We start from the raw sequence: 19,302 nt of genomic DNA, 5'->3' as shown, positions 1-19,302 counted from the left end.
TCAGATGTTACGTTTTCTTTGTTTTGCTATATGGCTGTGAAAGTTGGACAATGGACTCAAACAGAAAAAAGAATAGATGCTTTTGAAATGTATATATACAGATGGATGCTGAGAGTTTCATGGATACAAAAAGTTACCAACGGTGAGGTACTTCGGCGCATGAGTAAGCAAAAAGAATTACTCAGCATAATCAAAGAGAGAAAAATACAATACTTGGGTCATGTGTTGAGAGGTGAAAGATATGAATTACTCCAAATCATATTGGAAAGTAAAGTGCAGGGCAAAAGATCAGTTGGAAGACGCTAGAACTCATGGCTGAAAGACCTAAGGAGATGGTTTGACCGCTCATCCATTGAAATCTTTCGTGCAGCAGTTTCCAAAGCTACAATTGCCATTTGGATCGCCAACCTTCGAAAGGAGACGGCGCACTAAGAAAAAGAAACGTTTATTTGATTACCACCATTGTTGTTGTCACTCTCATTATATAAACAAGTTTTAAATTCTTAACCAACCATTCGAGGTGTAGGGTAAGTAGATCTTTTAAAGAGGGAAAACTAGGACGATATAATTTGAGACAGAACCTATTTACATAATATTGGAGAATTTTGTACAGTCAATTCTACTGATTTTTAAGAATGAAAAGTATTGATAACTTTTGTAGTCAATTCAATCATCTAACCGATGCTCCTCCTGCATCGCCCTTGATAATTATGCTGCAGCTTCAAATGCACCGTCTGGAAGAAACAGTTTCAAACCACAGCTAATATACACCTAATACAACGTGCCTTTACAAAACATCAGCTGCAAGACACTACACTCCTTTCTAAACTCATCTTTATTTACTATTTTTATATGGAATTAAACACAATTTCAGTTTAATCTACGATTATTTTAAAATGTGGAACACTTCACGATTTTGGGTGTCATTCTTGAGCAAAATCGTGAAGCGTTGAATCGTAAATCGTCGTATTGGTTGAAAGTTCGATGTATCAAAGATAGTATGCGTATCCAACATTACTTTTTACAGAAACGGCCTTGCTTCATCTCGTACAAAGGGTGGAGATAGTTATAAGGGAACCACCAACGACAGCTAAAAAGGCCCTACTGGACACACAAACATAAGAGCTTTCGAACCGAAGCCAATTAATTTATGCATAGATAGACAACCATGGAGCCTAAGCATGAAGGTAGACTCTAAGCAAGTAAGGGAATGCCGAAATGAACTAACAGTCTCACACTGGTATGGGTTTCAGATCACCGGATAATATTCGGTAATAAAAGAGCTGATACACTAGCCAACAGAGTATCACTTATAAAATACTTCGGTCCAGAGCCGGCCGTGGAACTGCCAAAGAGGATCCTCCGCAACCGGAAAAAAGCTTGGCTCCGAAGGCAACATAATTCTCACTTTGAAAACATACCCGGTCAAACACATGGCAAAATATGTAGTGGGCGGACATGTGCTAATAGCACTGAAGTACTGCGGAAAACCAGCAGTAATCAGCTTAGAGTCAACAGCTTTTTTCATTTCATGGAGACTTAAGTTCTAAAGTACGTATCAGAGAACCTGAAATATCACGAAATACCAATGACATAATTATTATATAAAACAAAAAGGGCAGAGGAGCGAGCGACCTAAAACAAAGAAAAATATAATGGTAAAACTAATAACAACAAAGCAGGTGGAATACAATGCAGTCCCATAAATGAAATATTGTACTATCAAGTATATTTTTAAAACTCTTTACTTTAGTTGCAGATATGGTGTCTTGAACCAAATTATTCCATATATTAAATATCCTGTTTGGCAAGAAGCTCATTCTGGACCTTGCTGTCGTCTGCTCCCACTTTAACTTGTAATAATGGCCTCTAATCCTTCGTCTTGGTTTAAAGCAAGTATAGTGTTTAGGTTTCCAAAATTATATTTTAGAATGTACATGCCCTTTTCGTCTTTTGTGAATTGTGAATCTTCATAATTAGTTCATTCATTCTCTCTTCCAAATCTCATGCTTGTACTCACTTCTTACTCTCATATAATTTATCCTCAGTTGCTCAAGCCTCCCATTCCACCAATACGGTAATTTTCTCTCATACTTTTTGCTTGCTCTCACGCACTCCACCTCTTGTACCGCACTTAAGCCCTCACACTTTCACTCAAACTTTCGCATCCCGGACCAATCAAGCCAAAAGCATCCGCAAAAACTTCTTCATTCATACATTTCCTTAAATTGAAATCTACATCTTTTCGTTTCTCCCTTTTCGAAGCTTACATACTTATGTAAGCTAAGTGATTCTTCTTCTAGAACAGTCCATTGTACAATCCTGCTTAGAAGCGACGTTGATACCAGTGAGATTTCAGAAAGGATTTACTGTTTCCTCTCACGAACGTAGGTATCTTACCGTCCTTTAGTACGGTTAGACCCACGACGTGGATTCATTCGAACAGGTACTCCCCTCTCCCATCTTGCACTTGTGGGATCAATGGACGATCCTTCTCATTCAGGTCACCGGTTTTGATGACCGGTACGCTTTCCGTCCTTGCCTGTTGCATAATCAAGTCAACGTACTCTTTATATACTAGAGGTAGGACGCTTGGTGAAACACAACAGTTGTACACCACAAGATCTCTAGTATATATCTTCACGTAACCGTTCTGGTGACACGGTGACCTGACACGGAGTGTCTGGTGATGCCAACTCCCTGGTTCACCAGGTATACAGCTTAGTAAGATTTTCTATTTTTAATACATAATACCCTGTCGAAAGATTAACTCCACATTGGGCTCTTGAAAGAGAGCCATATTAATCTGGAGAAACTTCGTTGTAGATGGGTCTTACCTCCCTATCTCTTTCACTCGTACTTTACCTGTCACTGTCCTAGGAACTGCGTCTTCCGTAGGCTTGCCAACTCTATCGGGGTTCTGTGCTAGCTTTTGCTTCTCGTCCACAAGCCTTTTATATTCCGGGCACCTAAAGCTATATACATTATGCTTCGATACCTTGCAGACCAGCAGAGCTCTTTTTTGTTCCAGCAGTCCTTGGCCCTATAGCCAGTCTTTTCGCATCGGATGCAAAAGTCAGATTTGTCCTCCCCCTTAAATTCATGCTTGCCATGCTCAAAACATGTAGACAGTGGAAGCATCGCGGTATCTATATCCTCTCCCTAACCCTGCAGGAGTTCCAGTCCATTTCATTATCCCTATTTTTGCATTATTATTCTGGGTTTAAGAGATGTCCATTAATAAAGTATAGTAGTGATGGGTTATTTTGCCGATATAATAGTACAACGCATTTTTCAATGTTAAGAGGAAGTAACCATTCTGAGGATCATTTGAATATTGCGTGAAAATCTCGTTAAAGAGCATGTTGGTTAATATAATGAGATTCACATATAATTTGATATCATCGGCGTAAATGAAAGCCTTACTGGATACAATGAGCGGAAGATCACTGGTGTAGACACAAAAGATTAGTGCTCCTAGTGTGATTCTGCTGTTGACTTGTTTATCTAGTAAATATTCTTCCCCAAGACGAACCCGGGAGTACCTGTCGGATAGAAAATTTTGAATCCAAAGACGCTTCGAAAGCTTTGGAGAAGTCTAAGTAGACTACATAAACAGGATGCCATTTGTTTAAAAATGAAGACCAAATTGTTTACATAGTCAAATAAGTTTATAATCGTTGAATGACCCTTGATAAAGCTATGCTGTTGGTGAGGTATGAGAGATGGGCGCCCATCTCTTTTAAATTCCATATCTGTATTTCCTCTTCCATCGTTTGCGAATTGCTATTTTGTTGTCATCTGTTGTTTCTTCTCCTCCTGCCTGTGGCATTTATTTTGAATTATATACACAAGTTCTCATTCAAAATTTCTTGCTCTTTTACCACTTTTGTGACTTCATCACGTATTTTTTTTAAATGTTTTCCCGTACATATGCCCGATTGTTTTACTAGACTTTTCTAATTGAAATGAAACTATTTTTATCTTTCTAGTTGAAGGAACTGTCAACATGATATTTTAACAGATTTATGAACCACTCCATGCACATACTGACCCACATACTGCAGATGGCCAGGCCACCGAAGGTATTAGAAGAGACCTATAAATAACTTAATCTTTACTAAGTTATCAGTTGGATTTTAACTGAGCGTTACCAACTTACGCTTACAGGAAGGAATAGAAAAAGAACGGAAAGAAATGGTGTATATTTGGATTCTATGTAAATTTTTAGATATATTGAAGTATGTATATTATTAATGTATTTCAAGGTTACAGTGTCCCGAGTTCCACAAATTTGAAATTTAAATAAAGATTTTGCATATCTCTACTTAGCTAAATGAATGGTAAGGTTACTCTACCGGTACCTTGTTTTTTAACGGTTTCGCACATTTTACTTTATAAAATCAATAATAAGAGGTATAGCGGGTTGGATACCATTAGGAAAAAGATCAAGAACCGGAGGAAAGTTGAAGCTTACAGGTAAGACCGTACATAAGAAAAATGGAAATGATAAACAAAGAAAATTGAAATAAAGGAAAATTTGAGAACACACCAACAATTAAAAAAGAGAACTTGGGTTTAAGTGAAGAGAGGTTTAAGTGAAAACTCACACAAAAAGAAGTTTTAGGCAAAAGACTTCCTGCTTTTGTAGTAGTATTTTGAAAGTATGATACGATTTTATCCATTATTAGCTACTCCAATGCATTTTGCAAGGTAAAATTGAAGAAAAAATGACCCCAGGACGAAGAAGAATATCCTGGCTTGCTAACCTAAGAGCATGGTATAGAAAGACCTTAACACAGCTATTCCGTATAGCAACCAACAAAGTCATCATAGCCAGAATGATTGCCAACGTTCGGAACGGACAGGCACCTTAAGAAGAAGAAGACAAGAGGTCTCTTATTTTAAACTAATAAACAAAATAAAAGCACTTTACTTGTTTACAATATCATCCATTGCTGGCTGGGGTTTTCTTTGCAGGATATTTTTCATGCAATACCTGTATGTGGTTTTTTATGTTAGTTAAGATCTGCATGAGGGATGTTTTCATATTTCTCTTTTAACACAAGTATCCACAAAGTTTTTATAATTTTTTTTATTGTCTATTTGCGATTTAAAAGCTAAAATATTATAAAAAAATTTATAATCACCAAAGCAACTTTTTATTGATCAGTATATTTTAATAACGAGATTCGTTATTTAACAATACCTCAGTGAAATTGAAACTACTTTCCGTTAAATATTTCTTTATGAATAGATAAATATTGAAAGCACAAACTACCTCTATAGCGCTAGCCTTTTATTAAATCTTTTGCATACTTTAAATACTTCCTCGAATTTCAAAGAATAGTAACCTTTAGCGACCATAATCCACAACAAATATTGGTCGTTTCCTAGGGATTCCAAATATTAGCATAATATATTACCAAACTTCACGCAGTGAGGTCTTTTATTAAAGCGACAATAGTAGTACCTGCTGTGAGTGCGTCAATAAACCTGTTTCAACAGTTTTGGGTAGGTACCAAAACACAAAGAAGTGCCTCTATTCACAAAAAATAGGTGTGATTGCCTACCTAGAGTTCGTCGGTGCTTTATCGTAAATCAGAGAGTACCTACAGGGTGAATTTCAGTCAAAATTTACTGGGGATTTAAAAAAAGAGTCTTTATTTTTCTGTCAGTTTATTATAACGGACAAGTTACTTATTTTATCATCATATAAAATATAAAAAAAGGGGAATACAGAAACGTGAGAAATTTTTGCAAATATAAAACAAAAAAAAATAAATCCACAAAAAATCAAACATCGCAATGAATGAATTTATAAATATAACAGTAACTTAGTACCTACTTAGTAAGAGCAATGACTATAAGGGAGAAAAAATCATATTTTAAAAACATACATGATCAATCTTCTCAAGATATGTGGAATAATTTAAAATATTTGGTAAATAATTGCAAAACTAAAAATAACTTCGAAATTAAAAACGTGTGGAATGCAAATGAAATAAATAAACGCTTTATTGAAGTCATACCAAACATGAAAGCAGACATTGATACACAAATATTCTATGAAAATAACTTTAAGTATTCCCTCAGTTCTTTTCTTACCTTTAAACCAGTATCTGAAATTAATATTTTACATATTATTAATAATATTAAAAGTAAAGCTATCGGTGATGATGGTATTAACATATTAACGCTGCAACTGTGTATTCCCTTTCTTATAACGTATATCACACATATCATTAACTTTTGCTTAACAAATTCAATTTTTCCCACTAAATTGAAACGAGCACATGTTATTCCTTTACCTAAGACTAAAATTACAGAAAGAATGAATTAATTAAGACCAGTAAGTGTACTGCCTACATTATCTAAAATTTAAGGTTCTAAAGATCTAAATTTAAGGAAAAGGTAATCGATATTCAGTTACAAACGCATTCAAAAAATAATAACATATTCCCTACGATGCAGTCTGGTTTTAGGTTCAAGCTGTCTTTCTGCTTTATTAAATATTACAGATGGTATTTTTAGAGCATATGACACCAAAACAAAATATCAATTCTAATTCTTCTAGACTACTCAAAGAAAGAAAAATATTTATGAATGCTGTTTTATACTTATTCAAAACTTGTATCTGCCCATAACACAAATTAAAATTTTGTAAAAGCAACTTTATACTTTAAACATTCATATACATTTTATAAAAAAAAATATGGCAACACTGTGACGCCGTGCGTTAAGAAAAATATATTTGGTTAAGTTGGGTGCACTAAACTAATCAATGTCCAAAATGTTTATTAGCATTTTTTGTGTAGAATGAACCATTCTCCCAGAAACAACAGTTGAAGCAACTGGCGATTTTGAATGTGTATTAACCATGGACGTATAAACACAGACGTATCTGTGTTTATACGTTCATGGTATTAACTCGACAAAAATTAAACTGGATTTTAAAGATTAAGAGTGCAACTTTCGTATGTAGTTTTTTCATTTTGATCCAAATTGCCAGTTTTTATAAAGCTGTTAAATAAATAAACGTTGCGACATTATTTATGATTATCATGAGATCAATAAAATGTAACACTTCCATTGACCGGTCACTATGGAATTTCCATTGCTGAGCATAATCTTCAAAATATATAACATGAAATTTCGGTTCTGAGTTTGACAACAAATGTGAGGCACTTGAAACATGCCAAAAAAACGCTGAATTTAAACTTTCACATTACAAACTGCTTATTTTTGATTACACAAGTACGTTTTTCAAAACTTCATAACTTCAGCTACAAATTCCACCCATTGTTGTCTTTGTGAACGCATTTCCCGTGACTTGCAATCGTTTGTAATATTCAAGTTTAAATTCAGAGTTGTTTAGACATATTTCAAATGCGTCATATTTGTTGCCAAAACTCAAAATCGAAATTTCATGTTCTAGGTTTTGAAAATTATTCTCTGAAAATAGAAATTCCACTGCGACCGGTCAATGGAAGTAAGAATCGTAAAAAACAGATTTATAGAAACTAACTTCATTTTAGGCAAAATACAAATATTGCATACAAAAGCTGTACTCTTTTCCTTTAAAACGCATTCTGATTTTTGTCGATGTGACACTCTAATTAAAAGATATCGAATTTTTACCGTCTAGTTGATACAAAATTTTATTTAAAATTTATTTCGCGCGCGTAACTAACATTCAAGATCGCCGGTCGCTTAAAAACGGATTTTTGTTTAAAATTATCTCAACTACATTTTTAATTTTTAATTTTTTACGGGGATAGGAGTGGTAAACTTTTTTGCATCTTTATTTTTGTCTCAAAATTGATATTCTCGGCAAAATTCAGCTCGTTTTTAGAGATTACAATCTCTAGAGGAATGGACTATAGAGGATTTAGTCTTAAGTTTCAAGAGTCTATGACTTTTCCTTCCAGATTTGTCGCAAAGACAGAACAATAGGATTTACAGGAGGATCTGCCGTGTCGTTGTTAAGGAAACGCAAAACGAAGAGGTGAATAATCCAACTATTTCAAACGAGATTAGTTCATAGATAAGCTTGAAACTAGATGATTTGCACGGTGTGATTGGTACTTTAAACAGTGAGAAATTAAATTTATAAAAAATAATTAAAATTAAGTGATGGATGGTAGATGAAATTATTGATCTAATAGATTAATCACGGGGGAGATTTGGTTTTAAAATACTGATGCAAATAAGTACCATACAATCTATTAGACAGTGTTATACGAAACTAAAAGAACGACAAAAAATATAAATATAATAAACGTATACACTCCTACAAAAGAAGCATAAGATAAAATCATGTTTTACAAACAATTACATCATGAGTATGAACAAATGCATAGCAAACACAGATTAACAAATAACTGTAGAAGGAAATACCTACTTGCCTTGTAAAATTAGCTAAACTACTTGATGCTTCGAACTGCGTATCACATACCAACTATGACATCTTTCTGATTTTCACACTACCTACGCATAAATTCAGTATCTCTTTTCATATACTGAATCACAGTGTTGTTTGTGACATGATGCATGTACCGAATTCTGAGGATGATACGACAGGTCCACATTTCGAAGGCTTCTAGTCGTTTAGATGTTGCCTCAGTTAATATTCCTCTTCATATAAAAGGGTAGAAAATACATTCTTCTTGTACTGCCTACCCGTAGCGCCTGAAGGGCTTCATAACTGTCAGCGAATACCAGCGTGTCATCCTATCTGATGTTATTGATATATTCTCCGTTAATTCGAATTCCTGATTCAACATCCTCTACTGCTTCTTGAACGATTTCATTCATTTCATCAAAGATCGCAATTCACATCTCTACATCGTTGAAATAGTACTTGTATGCTCAAAAGAGACTCTGTGTGTCTCTCGTATCCACTGCGTTCCGAAAACCAAACTGTGTCTATAAAAATACATAGCATCTCAAAGCTCATGTACCTATATTACTGTTCAGATGTATATTACATAAACATAAGATCTGTCTGAGTCGGTTAAATACAGTTATTTTTTTTATGTGACATACTTAATAGTCTCGTATGAGTGATAATATATTTACGAGTCAAAATGTATGACTACCTATAAAAAAAGACAGGAATACCAGAGGCAGCCTGTCTGAACCATACCGATGTCCCTCTAACCTGTGACACACGCTGATCCAGCAAGAATAACTGAAAATCTTCAGAATCGTCTCAACCTACTATTGCAACAGTCGCTGGAGATTGGAAAACAAAAGAACCATATCTAGATAAGATCAAATTGAAATCAATTTGGACGTATCGTATAAAACTATGGGGATGCAGTAAACCATCCAACACAAAGATCCTACAAATGCTCCAAACAAAAATATTGACATTGCCAATGAGAACTGGTGTCCCTTTATCTCAAACCAAACTCTAAATAATGATCTAGGCATACCATGTAACTGAAGTAATACTACTTTGTACAAATAAATATATGTATTTATCGCATTACATATCATGAAAAAAATCGTCTAATAAGAGAATTCTTAAAGCAACCAGTAGAAAGAGGACTTAACAATTATGTCCAGAAGTCCAGAAGCCTTACAAGAGATTTACAGTAAACCATTAATGATTAATGGATGATACACTCCCTTTCCCGTACATAATATTTACAGGTTATTCTATACAGGGTGAGTCATAACTATTGGGACATAGACTAAGGACAGGTTATTTGGACCAAAATATGGCTATTGGGCCAAATATGCCTTAATAAAATGTTGTTGAGAAAAAAGATACAGGGTGTTAAAGTTAATTTTTGTTTTTCGTTTTTTGCTAATAGTTTCCCTGTATATTTATAAATTGCTATCAAAATTGGCACAGAGGCATAATCTTAGACAAGAAATAGTATTTTATTTATAATTTTACGTTTTGTCATAGAGGGCGCCACGTGGATCATTCCTAAGGATCAAATTGAGTCTAAACTTTTTCTGATGAAACTTTTAAATAATTTTTATTAGAAAATATGACGTAAACATCATTTTTACGTAAAATTGGTACTCTTGTTTAAACATGATAATTTCAACTGTTTTCGATAAAAACGCAGTCGAACTGCTTAGAGTCTTAAAAAAGGATTTCAAATATTATTTCATTTATGAAAAGTATGCTTTGGACTGTCAGATAATAATTGTTGTTGGTAAATGTCATTTGTTCAGAGTAAATTATTTTTGATGTGATAGTGTAGTGTAATGTTGCATTTTTTAAAAGTAATCATTACTTTTTTTGATTGAAATGCCTCGTCACAATCTTTTACTAATGAAGAAATGCGAGATATGATTTGCGTATACGCACAAGAAAATTTTTGCGGTCGCTTGGCAGCCAGAAGGTATGGAATGTTATACGCAAACAGAAGGCAACCAAATCACAAAACTTTTGCAAGATTATATCGTAGTTTAGGTGAAACTGGGTCATTTCACACTAAAAATCGGGGTGGTCGAGCGAAACAAATCACACCTAATCAAGAAGATGAACTTTTAGTTCGAGTAGATGAAAATCCTGAAATAAGTTCACTACATCTATCAGCAGCAACAGGAGTAAGTCAGTCGTCTATTGTTAGAATTCTAAAAAAAGAGAACCTCCATCCTTATCACTTCACTCCTGTTCAAAATTTACTTCCAACAGATCTTCCACGACGGTTACAGTTTTGCCAACGTATTCTGAATAAACATCGCAATGACAGACACTTTATTAAGAATATTATGTTCACCGACGAAGCAACTTTTACCAGACGAGGGGTTTTTAATTGGCGAAATAGTCATTATTGGGAAGAAGAAAACCCGCATGCTATTAAAGCTAGACATTTTCAGCATGAGTTTAAATTGAATATTTGGTGTGGCATTATAGGCGACCAACTACTAGGGCCTTATGTTCTTCCTCCGAATTTAAATGGAGATTCTTATTTATTCTTTTTGGAAAATACTCTTAGTGATATTTTAGATGATCTGTCACTGGATGTAAGAAGAAAAATGTGGTTTATGCAGGATGGAGCGCCACCTCATTTTTCATTAGCTGTTAGAAATCATCTTAATGACGTATTTCCTCAACGATGGATTGGCAGAGGCAGTGATTTTCAATGGCCACCAAGAAGTCCTGAGTACAACCCGCTAGATTTTTATTTTTGGGGACATATGAAGTCCTTAGTTTATGCCAATGAAATTAATACACGAGACGAACTTTGGAGATACATTCAAAATGCAGCTAATCTTATAAGGGGACAGAATAATATTTTTTTTAACGTCCGAAAATCCTTTATAAAAAGAATTAGAAAAGGCCTAGTAGAACATTTAGTTTGAGTTTTTTTTTGAGTTCTTTTAAGTTAAAGTGTGTTTAGTTTTGATTTATCGTCAAAACGGAAACCTTACGTTAGTTGCAACTTTGTTTATTAGTTTGGTATTTGATAGTGGAATTGTAAATAAAATACTATTTCTTGTCTAAGATTATGCCTCTGTGCCAATTTTGATAGCAATTTATAAATATACAGGGAAACTATTAGCAAAAAACGAAAAACAAAAATTAACTTTAACGCCCTGTATCTTTTTTCTCAGCAACATTTTCTTAAGGCATATTTGGCCCAATAGCCATATTTTGGTCCAAATAACCTGTCCTTAGTCTATGTCCCAATAGTTATGACTCACCCTGTATATGTATTTGTTGAGTAGGTTATAAATTGCAAATACCTAAATAAAACAAAAAAATATTTCATATAAAATAGAGAAAAGCTTTTTTCGAGTTTTCTTTTTTCTATATTCTAAATGATATAATTTGTATGTATATGATTTTACATCTCGAATATAACAAAAATTATTTAATACTTATTAAATAAATTTATTTATACCAGGATAAGGATTTGAGTTCAAATTTTTATTAGTGTTTTTATTTTAATTATGCTGAACTATATTGTAGATGATATAACAGTATAAAAATGTTTGTTTTATTTAAAAAGCGCGAAATTCTAAAACTTTATTACAAACAAAAAAATCTGTAAATAATATTCAGTTTACTTTGCAATAAAAATTCTTTATAGTTGTAGCCAGTCATAATAAATCAATAATAATATATTGTCTATAAAAAACGCACATAAACAACAATATAGTACCACTTACCTGGTTGTGACAAATTCCTACAAAAGCTGGTTTTTCAAATTCAAAACACATGTGGGTCCAATTCGGGTAACAGGGTCAAGAACGAGCCATTCATTTATTGGAACATTTCGATTACAAGAATCAATATCTAACCTTCGTATCGCGAAATTCGGAGCGGCAAAAATACTACAAAAACAAACACTTGCCGCCAGTTCACGATATGAACATGAACTGTTGATTTGTTTCAAGTTCCTACTTCCATGTTTTGAACGTCCCAAACAAGACACGCTCGGTCGAGGTCGGTAATCATCGAGCATGTGCTTGTTGATACGCAGACGTGTATGGAAATGGGCGAAGGGGTTTGAATAAATAAGAATTACTAAAAATATATTGCAAGAAACAAAGGGAGGGAGTACTGAAAAGCAAAGATCAAGGTTTAACAGCTCAAAAAATATAACAATAAAGTCGCAACGAAACCCAAGAGCTCGTAAATGTAATATAGACATAGCTGTACAAGAAACTTATCAGAACAAAGCGGAAAGAAAAATTGCCAATCAGACAAGATTTATTGACGCTTCAGTAAAGTGAAATTGGACCATCATTTAATAATTTATTAATGAAGCTTAATAATCAATCGTATAGTAAAAAGTCTTAGGATTAACATAAACCTGTGATCAATAATTTATAGACGCAATTGAAAATTAAGTGCAGAGATATGCAAAATGGTCCAACGAAGAACTAGAGCAACTTAAAGGTTTATGTAGGTTGGGTTGGGTATATGACTGTCAGATCAAAAACAAAAGTCGTGGATATTACAATAAAAATTGCCAATCTAAAATGGAGCTTCGCAGACCAGACTGCTAAACAAAAAGACCAACGTTGGAACGCCGAAATACAACATTCGAGACCTTACAAAGGTAGGTAGATGACCAAGAAGAAGGCCACAAATGAGATGGCTAGATGACATTAAAAAAATAGTTGGAACAAATTGGGAAAATGTGGCTCAGGATAGAGATCGATGAAAGGAGTTGGAAGAGGCCTATGTCCAAATATAGACGATTAGAAGGTTAAAAAGGAAGAGTAAAAAAGATCAGGAAAGATCCAATGTTTATGGTTTATTTATAAAATGGTTTAGTGATTGGCTATTTATTTTGAAGAATTCCTTAACATAAGTTAAAGAAGACTTAGTTAAGATGCCATTAACGCGACAGAATTACCAGACAGAATTACCAGCGTTAAACCTACAATAAGTAGGGAAGTAATGAAAAGAATGAAAAATAATAAAGGCTCGGGTGAAGATCTGATTCAAGGTCCTCAAACATGGAGGGAATCCATACAATTAGAAGTTCACTAATCACAAACAAAAATGAAGTGAAGAGCAAATGTCCAATAAATGGCGGTTACAACTGGTCGCTGCAGTTCATAAAGGAATTACATGTAATAAATTGCAATTTAAGCAACTGAAAACTCTCCGTTTTGGTAAAGATCTTTCACTTATGTTTGTAATTACTCACATATATGAATAAGTCCTCTTCATCTTAGATAATTTCGTTTTTTTTTGTTGTACTGCGATGGTGATATTTACGTGCCTTTCTGACTTACTTTTCGCTTAACATTTTTTACGTCATACCATAATAACTAATGGTCACACTAATTTGGTTGGAAGTGTAAATTATTGTTATTCGAGAAAGTTTCTTCAGTTTTTAGCATTTGATCTAGGTTGTTTAGGGTGGAAAACATTGATTTGAAATCATCATCAATATATAATTTGTGCTCTACAGGAAACAAAAAAGAAAGGAAAAGGACAACCAAAATTAGGCGAATACATACTAATCTACAGTGGAGTCGTAAAAGAAAACAGGGACAAAGAAGAGGTAGCCTTACTAATACAGCAAAGGTAGCAAACTCACATCAGTATCAATACATATCAGAGAGGATTGTAACAGCAAAGATAAGAATGGAGAAGGAAGACCTGAACATCATCTGAGTATACGGCCCAGAAAATAACAAGCCTCAAACAATATTATGACGAATTACAACAAGTATTACATCAAGTCTGACTGGCGTAATAGACTTGGGAAGGTCGAGACTCTTTTATAGGCTGTAGCACCAATGATGATGATGATTACATCAAGTCAGATGGAAGATGATAATATTGGGGAATTTTAACGCTAGAATAGGCACTCAAGTAATATCCGGAAATAAGCAAAAATATAATTTGAATGTTAAAAAGGAAAGTGGAGAACTGATGATAAACCTCTGCACGACTAAAGAACTTAGAATTTTTTAGAACACATTTTTTACCATAAAGACCAACACAAATATTCATCAATAATACCCGTGGACAAAGATTTATGATAAGATTATGTTATAACCAACAGAGATATGCATCTCTGCAGAGATGTCGGTAGCGTTCATGAAATACTTCACACCCAAGAGAGTGACGCCAACATAAACAAAAATCGGAGTCGACGGACTAAATACGGAATCTACGAAATACCTATACAAAAAAAGGATCTCGGAAAAGATTGCTGGGAATCTTATATACTAAAACGCTAAGCCCTTTTCTTGTCCACCACTTTACTCAAAAACCATATTAGATAATTAAAATATTTTTTCGGAATATTATTAGTATTACGTATGAGATTCTCAAGATATACTTTTGGTACAAAAATTCACTTCCGGTTTTGAGATGACCGGAAGTTAAAATTTACTTTAAGTTTTAGACCCCACAATGTATATATGGATCAAAAGGTCTCGTCGAGACGAATCTAAATATGTACTTCCGGTTGCGATACGACACCGGAAGTGACCCGAAACGTGCATAAAACGTCAAGATAGAGCAAATCTGACACCGGATTCGTGATCAGCATGCAAAATTAACTGCTAAATGATAACATTGTAACAAAAAACATTGTTTTCGACGAAATATTTCGTGATATTTAATACACTTTTTACTTGCATTATTATTGATGAATGTTATGTATATTCTTGCTTATATTGTTTCATTTGTTTGTTTAAAAATTTCATTTAAAAAACTCGATGTTGAGTTGGTCCGCTAGTGAACTATTAGAAAACGATAACATCGGGGAAAGTTGGGAAAAACGCAAAAATAACATAATTAACGGACCAACAGAATCACTTGGAGAGAGGAAAGTAACGAACACTAACATATAAAAAAAAAACGCCATAGTTTAGAGAGGATGTGAAGACAAAATGTGGAGAAAAGAAAAAAGCCTTTTTACAATAGTGTTTATTATTAAAAAGTTGATTTGCAAGGCAATAGCTTTGCAATAGGCAAGGATTTGCACTGATTCTTTATATACATACTGAACCGGTGGTTGTGATTTGTGACATACGTATTACTTGTTCCATAGCCAGATCATATCAGTATATTACAGATAGTATCAGCACACAGAGGAGAGGGTCTCCCTGGCGCAGTCCGTTATTTGTTTTAAAAGCCTGGTATTTTCCTATATATCGGTGCTATAGTATTGTCAAAAATATTTTATACGTTGCATTTAGAAGCGTAATTCCTCTGAGGTTAGAGTGTTAGAGCATTCAAAAACATCTGTTTGTATATGGTGCAAAGTATTCCAATATTCCAATAACTGGGATGGGATTTCTGTGTCCATATTTCTCTTATGAGCTGCTTTAGTGCTATTATGGTATCGTGGCCACCTTCATTATATAGTTCAGCTGGGACATTATCTATTCCGGGTGATTTGATTCTGGCTAGGTTCTTATCTTCAAGAATCGTCTGTGGTTCCTCTTCCCTCTCGTCTTTTCCGCTTTCGGTATGGTTTATTTTGGCGAATAAGTGCTGTACATAAGTGTGTATATGTTATGTTTATTCATGACAAACAAACAGATAGTGACTAAGTGACAGCTGCAAGTCAGCAGTCAATGTCAAGCTTTCAATTGACACGCAGTTGTTCATACCTTATTAACGCTTGGCCTATATACTCATAGAGGTCCACTAGTAAACTAAGGGAGGCACCGTGTCAGAAATGAGAAGTTCCCCATCTAGTCTGTTCTGCGTGGAGTACTAACCATCTCATACTCATAGTCTCAGACAGACACGGACGACTTTTTTTATTGGTTGCCAACTATTTCCAAATTAAACTTATGTGTGCCCCAAATTTTGTTCATTCCTTTTACATTCTCCGTCAAATATTTTTCTTATACCAACTTCGCTTGAGATATTTAGGTTTATTTAGTTTATTTAAAAATTAAAAAAATATAATTTATACACATTGCAAATATTTGTTTCTATAAATTAATCTCGTCATTTCTCAACATATTTACAAAACTTATATATTTGTTCATAAGCACAAACATGTGGGTGAATCTACTACTATATTTTCCGCATTATTTAACATATCATAGTTTCCCGGAAATAATTTGAAAACTAAAATATTCCAGTAGTCGGATACTGTCACTTCTATCTATTTACACTTCTATATTTATATAGGATAGATAACTTACTTCTGTATACACTTTGCTGTACAAATCCAGTAGGTTGCATTATTTTAAGACATCTATAAGTACACCATAATGGTATGATGTCATGATGTATAAAATGTTGAGGTTATAACATATCTCAAACAAAACAGAATTATTTATGGATATTATGTCTTTTCCCTTCTTTAAGTATTGTTTTTTTCATCCCAGATTGAAATTTTCGTGTTTCACAGATGATACGAGATTCTAAAATATAATTTTTGACGAATTCTGCGTAATTCTAGTAATTTTTCTATTTGTATTACCTATTCATCATCATTAGCCGTTTAGACTAATTTTTACTACTATCCTCGCCAGTTCTGAAGCTGAATTGATTCACCTGCTACAACGGATAGAAGACGTAAGCTTAACGATGGGCCTTAAAATAAACAGAGATAAAACGAGAATCATGATAATTGACAGAGCTAACAACAATCAAAATCATCTGGTCATGATAAACAATATCTCTGTTGTAGATAAATTTGTGTACCTGGGCTCATTAATAACCAACAAAGGAGGCTGTACTGAAGAAATAAAGCGGCGGTCAGCAATCGCAAAAAGCGCTATGGCAAAATTAACAAAAATTTGGAAAAGCCATGAAATAACTACCGATACAAAAATGAGACTAGTGAGAAGTCTAGTTTTTCCAGTTTTTACTTATGCATCGGAATGCTGGACCCTTACTGAGAAAGACAAAAAGAACATAGATGTATTTGAGATGTACTGCTGGAGACGAATGCTGAGAATACCATGGGTGGCCCGAAGAACAAATGAATCCATACTGGACCAGCTAAACATAAAGAAAAGACTAAGAACACAAATATCAGAACAAATAATAAGCTATTTTGGACATGTCCTTCGAAGAAATGGTCTTGAAAAACTTACCATCCAGGGAAAAGTAGAAGGCAAAAGAAGTAGAGGTAGATCTCCCACACGATACACGGACCATATTGTTGCTACCATTGGCGCTCCATTGTCAGAATGTGCTAGAATGACAGAAGATAGAACAACTTGGAGGAACATTGGGAAATTTAGCTAATAGCTTCATGATATCACGATACCTGCATCAGGTTAACGACTAAGAAGAAGAAGAAGAAGCCGTTTAGAGTCCACTGCTGAACATAGAACTCCCGTAAATAATTCCATTTCATCAGATTTTGAGCACTTTGAATCGAGTTGTGCTGTATGCGCTCGATGTCGACCGGACACCTTGTTGGAGGACGTTCTCTATTACGATAAACATCGTGTTTAGGTTTCCATTCCAATATTTTTTTGGTCCATCTTCCATTTCTGACTCTGGCAACATGTCCTGTCTAGTTCCATTTCAGCGGTGTAATTCTTTTAATAGCGTCACCTGTAACACCTGTTTTTTTCTAACAAGTCTACAAAGCACAACTAAGAAGTAGAATTTGCAAGAGTTTGAAGAAGATGTTGCTCGTATAGTGCGGTTGGCTTACCGGAGGCACCAGACAGCATATTGGAAGAAATTGCTGTATATACCTTCGTCAATGGGTTGAGAGACAGTGAACTACAGAAAGCTTTACGACTAGCAAGGCCGAAAGTTTTAGATGAAGCGCTCGCCATTGCCTTGGAAAATGAAACAGCTAGTCAAGCTTCACGGAGCTATCGAGTACGAACCTCTGAAGAAGGCGACGAACAAAACGATAAAGGTCTGGAGAAAATCATACGGAAAATAGTTCGTAACACGATGCTAAAGAGACGCGAGCGCAGATGTTGGAATGGTGGCAACGTAGGTTACATTCGTCGTAAATTGAAGACAATAATACAACAGTCCGAAAGCTAGAACTGATCGAACACTGTGCTGGAAAAGTTCATTCAAATGCTGATGCTCTGTCAACACGGCCATGCAGTGCAAATTATAATCAGTCGTAAATTAGAGGAATAACTTTGTCCCGTGAAACGAACCACCGTCATTAATGATCAATGGCAGTCTCAACAGCTACAAGACACCCAAGCATATGATTCATGTATAAAAAGAGTATTGGATTGGATCCGTCGAGGTGGGAGACCTTCTTGGCAAGACATTAGTGTATGTAGTCCAGAATTCAAGTCCTACTGGAGCCAATAGAATTGCCTGGTACTAAAAGACGATCTTGTTTATAGAACCTTTGAGAACGATGATGGTACAGAATCAAAGCTTTAATTGATTAAAAAAAATTATTTAAAAATTGTTGTTGCAGGTAACAAATATCATAGTATATAAAATAAAATAATATAACTCAAATTTAATTTAAAAACATTTAAAGGGTTTTTACCCAAGTATTTAGTGACTCAAAACATGTAAATTCAGATAACACTGATGATGGAATATTAATTACGAAAACGTTCTGTGATGTAGCCCGTTAGGGTGTTTTAATATATACCTTTTATAAATGAATTTATAAATAAATTTTTTATGATACATGGTATACAGCCAGCTACAGGAATATAGTTTCGTTGTGGACTTCAATTGATTGTACCTAAAAGTAAAGGATGATCGAGAGTATGAACCAAACGATGGGTAAACATATGTCTAAAGTTATATTCAAATATTAGAGAGATTGGGACCAGCAGATTGATTTATTCTAATGGCCTACCGCTCGGCCGTGAATGAAACTACAGGCCAGACTCCAGCCTGCCTGATGTTGGGTCGTGAAGTTCGTTTGCCCTGCAACC

At 34.5% G+C, this 19,302-nt stretch overlaps 1 protein-coding gene across 1 annotated transcript in view; it reads right to left on the bottom strand.

The window, feature by feature from the left end:
• The window catches only part of Tsp5D (Tetraspanin 5D), a 92,254-nt gene extending 79,888 nt beyond the window's left edge, over positions 1–12,366 (bottom strand). The window contains exon 1 of the mRNA XM_072537683.1: positions 12,145–12,366. The gene's annotated coding sequence lies outside the window, so the exon portion shown is untranslated. The remainder of the gene's footprint in view (positions 1–12,144) is intronic.
• Positions 12,367–19,302: the final 6,936 nt, after the last annotated feature.

The sequence above is a fragment of the Diabrotica undecimpunctata genome, chromosome 1 (assembly GCF_040954645.1).
Source record: "Diabrotica undecimpunctata isolate CICGRU chromosome 1, icDiaUnde3, whole genome shotgun sequence".
NCBI classification, from domain to species: Eukaryota; Metazoa; Arthropoda; class Insecta; order Coleoptera; family Chrysomelidae; genus Diabrotica; species Diabrotica undecimpunctata.
The sequence above is the reverse complement of the archived record's forward strand: the minus strand, read 5'-3'. Positions and strand labels throughout refer to the sequence as shown.